Raw genomic sequence first — 5,623 nt, 5'->3', positions numbered from 1 at the left:
CACCTTCATACAAGCTTTTCATCCAAATCTTCTGACACCCTGACGGCCACTTACCATTTTATGAATTTCTGTTGGATTTCCTTTTAATATAATGCAACGGGCCCCCCGGGGTCTATAGCTGCATTCTAAACATTGCTGGCATTGTATCCCAGGGCTCTCTTCACAGATGGTGACCGTTCTCTTAATTGCTGATAATTTCCCCTTGTGGGCACTTGGGTGACCAGAGATTGCCTCAAGGTATTTCTTCAGGTTCTTCTTCATAAGCCCCCACCACAACTGGTATTTTATTTCTTTCTTTCAATGACCATGTTCTTCAAAAGGTCATATTTAAGGTGTTGGTATTTTTGTGATCTTTCACCTTTCAGATGTTTTCCTTTACTTTCATCTCCAGTTCCTTGCATACTTTCCAGTGGCGATATTGACAGATCTTGTTGTGTCGGGATGTATGTCTGTCTACCATAAGGATTTGGCATGCTGATGTTGGATGTTTTACACTCTCAACAGCTGTATGACAGAATCGGCATTTATCATTTTGTGAGATCCCTGCCATTTTTTTGAAGCCATTTGTTAGAAGTCCCTGATCTTGTGCTCCAACTAGAATTCTTTCTCCACCAAAACCAAGTTCTCCATTTTTAAGCCACTGCATTGATCCATCTTTGTCAATGTACTCCTTTTCGAGTTCTTGGAATCTTCCAGCCCTTTTGTGCCATTTCCACCTGTCCACTCGATGTTTTCGTTCTCTTTTGCTGTATTGCTCTCTGGTCTGTCTTACAAGTTTTGTTACAGGTGTCAGATTGTTGCTTTCACTCTCTTGTAAGAGTTTTCTGCCAGTTTGATGACTGAGGTCTGTTCGGATAAGGTCTTCTCATGATGTTGCGTGACCTTTTTCATGACTTCTTTAGAACTCTTTAAGTACTGTCCAATACTTATTAGCAATGCTCTGTAGGCCTGATTGATTTCAGTTAAGATCTACACTGCCTTCTCTGCGAAGGAGATATATTCTGTCCATGCACTGATTTCTGTACGTGACTTTGTGGAGGGTGAGCATCTTCCTGGTTTACATATTCAACTTATTCAGCTCACGCTGTGGCCAGTCTGCTATGCCAAACCCATAGGTCACCACTGGTACTGCAAGCTTGTTCTTTGGTGCCAACTCTGATTTACAGATCTTTTTTAAGTGGTTTTGGTATTTTTGTGTTGCTTTCTTTCTCATCTTCTTATGCTCTATTGTAGCATTTTGTTAAATTCCCAAGTATTTGTATGTGGAGTCTTCACTTCAGCCAAATCTTCAATGTAGCTCCCTTCATCCAACTATATGTTTTCTGCTGTTCTCTTTTCACCTTTTTTGAATGTACATTTAGAGCATTTATTCAGTCCAATTTCCAAATCAATGTCTTTGGAAAACTTATGGACTGCTTCCACAAGCCAACTGAGTCTCTGTTTCATGTTGACATAGATTTTCAAATCATCCATGAACAACGGATGATCCACGTTTTTGATTTTTCCTTCCTCCGCCTCTACTTAAGTCACACCCGATGTCATGCTCCTTCAGGATCTTGTTAAGTGGGTCTATGATTAAGCAGAATAAAAGTGGCGAGAAGCTGTCTCCCTGGAATAGCCCTCTCTGAACTCATATGTCTGGGATTGTTATTTGTCCCTCTGTGTGATTGAGGGTGATGGTGGTGTTCCACTTGTTCATTTGTGCTCTCAGGAAAGATCTTATTTCCTCATTGATGTTGTAGAGTTCTAAGCACCTGATGATCCAGGAGTGTGGCACTCTGTCAAATGCCTTTTTGTAATCAATCGCTTCCAAATTTGTAATTTCACTTCCTTTTTTTTCAGTATTTCATAATGGATTTATTTATGAATACCTGGTTTTAAATTCCTAATCTTTTCCTTATACAGCATTTCTATTCATTTTCAACATAGCCACCAGTATCAAGATGTTCATAAATTGCATTGGGTATAATTCCTGTCAGTCATTTATATGTTGTTGTTCGGTAATAGATGGGTCTGTACTTGTTGGTAGCTGTGTTTCATTGGTCTTTGGTAGTAGGCTTGTATTTTTGTCTTGTGTGAATTATCATGTGTCTGTTCAGGTTGCGCTTTTGTCCAAATCTTCGACCACATTCAGAACAACCAAATTGTTTTTGTCCTGTGTGAATTATCATGTGTCTGTTCAGGTTGCGCTTTAGTCCAAATCTTCGACCACATTCAGAACAGCCAAACTGCTTTTGTCCTGTATGAATTACCATGTGTTTTTTCAGGCTGCTGTATAGTCTAAATCTTTGATCACATTCAGAACAGCCATATTTTTTTTGTCCTGTGTGAATTGTCACGTGTTCATTCAGACTGCTCTGTCGTCTAAATCGTCGACCACATTCAGAACAGCCAAATGGCTTTTGACCTGTATGAATTCTTATGTGTTCGTTCAGCTTGCTCCTTTGTCCAAATCTCAGACTACATTCAGAACAGCTAAATTGTTTTTGTCCTGTATGAATTATCATGTGTTTTTTCAGGTAGCTCTTATACCCAAATGTTCGACCACATTCAGAACAGTCAAATGGTTTCTTTCCTGTCTGAATTCCCATGTGTTTGTTCAGAGTGCCCTTCTGTTTCTGTATTTTACTCCGATCAGAACAGCTAAATGGTTTTATGCTTGCTTGCCTCTTCTTGTAATGCTCTGAGTTGATCATGGTTCCAGATGCTAGAGAGCAAATAATTTGTTTTTCAGCAATGTTGCAATTGTTTAAACTAACAATACTGGTACTTTTTTTAAAGTTAAAATGTGACTGAAGTTCTCTGGTCTGTTTCCAGTCATCACTGTCATCAGTCTCAGTTCCAGAACTGTCTGAACTCCAGCCACTGGTATCTAGTTGTAAATGTCTGTTTGGACCTGAGTTGCTGGCTGGTTGTGGTCCTCCATTGTCCTCTCCATCAGCTTCTGCTGTCAGTGTTCTGTGGACAGATGAGCTGCTGGCTACAGGCTCAGCCTCTGTGCTCTCAACACTTCGGCTTTGATGAAGCTGTGATGACTCTGGTTTTTCATCATCATTTTCACTCTTCACAGGAACGGTAGTGAAACCAAACTTGGTGAGATCTGCATCCTCCAGCTGCTGAAGCTGCTCTCCCTGCTGACTTATCCACAGCTTCTCTTCTTCTTTAATGCCCTCGTGGTCAACACTCAGATTCCATTCCTGGTCTTCAGGGAGAGTTTCTTCTTTAATCACCAACAACGGCTGCATGTCTGCAAAGAAATTAACAATAAATGTTAGAACAACACATTAAAATAAAGTAGCAGAGTGAGAATCTGACATGAGGACAGTAAGTTATTGCACTGATGGAAATGATAAAGTGGAAATGTACATCATGAGCATTTATTTTACATTTCAAATACTTTAACAGGACTCCAACATAATGTCAAAACTCATGAAATATGACGAACACAACTACAGTAACATTACAACTCATTAAAAATATATAATCCAACTATTTTAATTAACATTTTATAATGTTGATGAAATGTAATGCAAATGGACTTCCTTTCTACAGCACTTTTTACCATCTGATAAGCGTACTCAAAGAGCTTTACAGTGATGCTTCACATGCACCTCTTCACACTCATGAAGTGGGAGCAATTTGGTCTTTAATCTTTGTTATTTTCAAATCTGACAGAGAAACAAGGATCCCCTGTTGTCAAGCCCATGGCTTTAAACTCTGGACCCTAGTTTCCAAAAAATGTGGAGACGGCTGTGAGGGGGTGTGCCACAGAAAACCTATGATGGTGTTCATAAACATATATTGGAAATAAAAGTTTAGGGTGTTTGCACACATGAAAGTCAGGAACAAGGTTTATACAGTTCCAATCAAATATTCAACTCCACAAAGATTTTAAGGATTTAACAACGTTGTTTCAAAGAGCGAGATTCTGCTTTTTATGACTTAATTTTGAGGTGAGTGATACATGAAGTCAACACAAAAAATACATAACTTAATATTTGTGTGCAGCAGTATTTTTGTTAAGATAGCCATGTTACAATTATTCAACACCAATATAATATTGCTGTTTAAAGCTATCTGACAGTTTTTTATGGCCTAAGGCGGAGCTGTAACATAATTAAGTCTTTTAGGAACTCTATAATTATTTGGTTCAGCTGTGATGCAAATATAAACCCCACTCATCAAGATATTCAAGGTGAGGTACAATCATGGGAAAGACAAAGGCTGAGAGAGCAGGTTACTTCATCACACTCGAAGGTTCTTGGGTATAAGAACATTTCCAAAAAATGTAACATTCCAGGAGACACCACTGGGAGCATTATAAGGAAGTTTAAAATTTAAAGAACAGCTGCAAATCTACCTGGTCATGGAAGAATGTTGACAATTTCATCAAGGACTGTTCACAATTTAGTCAGGACAACTACAGGCCCTGTCACACCTTAACAATTTAGTCAGCGTACGAGGTCTGTCAGAAAAGTATCAGACCTTTTTATTTTTTTCAAAAACCATATGGATTTGAATCATGTGTGATTGCAACAGCCAAGCTTGAACCTTCGTGTGCATACGTGAGTTTTTTCATGCCTGTCGGTTGCGTCATTCGCCTGTGAGCAGGCTTTGTGTGAGCAGTGGTCCACCCCTCTCGTCGGATTTTTATTGCGAATAAATGTCTGAACGATTTGGAGCTTTGCTGTATCAATTTTTTCCAGAAACTGCAAGAGACCTCCAGGTGGACACCATTCAGAAAATTCTGTTGGCTTTCAGGGACGATTTTATGGGGATTACACAGATTAAGGAGTGCTCCAGCCGGTTTAAAGACCGCCCACAGCTGCTGAGAGCGCGCCTCACGGTGCAAAGCAACACCGCAATGAAGCCTCACAGGACATGTTCTGGCATGTCCAAGCTCATCCACAATTTCTCGGTTAGTCACACGACTGAAAACCCACCGACAGCCGTCTGAAAGCCATCTCAAAGCCGTCCTGTGAGACCAACACGGAGGTGGTTTTGTCCCGCGCCATGAAAGGCATGGTGGCGCATCCGTCCGCTTTTCTTTCCATGAAAAAAACTCCTTTAACAGTGGAATGTGCCAAAAATGCTGATGTCCACGCCTTCTGCCTTTTTTTGTGGAAGTCAGATGATGTCCCGGATCAACAAAGCCTTCACGTTGGAAATGATCTGATTGATTCAGCCTGTTGATCGGCGCTCGGAGCGCGGCGCACTCTCAGCAACTGTGGGCGGTCTTTAAACCGGCTGGGGCACTCCTTAATCTGTGTAATCCCCATAAAATCGTCCCTGAAAGCCAACAGAATTTTCCGAATGGTGTCCACCTGGAGGTCTCTAACAGTTTCTGGAAAAAATTGATGCAGCAAAGCTCCAAATCGTTCAGACATTTATTCGCAATAAAAATCCAACGAGAGGGGTGGACCACTGCTCACACAAAGCCTGCTCACAGACGAATGACGCAACCGACAGGCATGAAAAAACTCACGCATGCGCACGAAGGTTCAAACTTGGCTGATGCAATCACACGTGATTCAAATCCATATGGTTTCTGACAAAAATAAAAAGGTCCGATACTTTTCTGACAGACCTCGTATGCAAACCGTATTAAAAAAACGCTGGCATA

The 5,623-nt window shown here is 40.6% G+C and overlaps 1 long non-coding RNA gene across 2 annotated transcripts; it reads left to right on the top strand.

The window, feature by feature from the left end:
- Positions 1-630: 630 nt before the first annotated feature.
- Positions 631-2,697, top strand: LOC117507576. Of its 2 annotated transcripts, none has more exons than XR_004559761.1 (2): positions 631-2,099; positions 2,436-2,697. It is a non-coding gene; the product is annotated as an uncharacterized LOC117507576 (long non-coding RNA). The 2 variants fall into 2 exon arrangements; XR_004559760.1 differs by having other exon boundaries at positions 631-2,183.
- Positions 2,698-5,623: the final 2,926 nt, after the last annotated feature.

This window comes from Thalassophryne amazonica, chromosome 3 (assembly GCF_902500255.1).
Source record: "Thalassophryne amazonica chromosome 3, fThaAma1.1, whole genome shotgun sequence".
Lineage (NCBI taxonomy): Eukaryota > Metazoa > Chordata > Actinopteri > Batrachoidiformes > Batrachoididae > Thalassophryne > Thalassophryne amazonica.
This window is presented reverse-complemented; position numbering and strand designations above follow the sequence as displayed.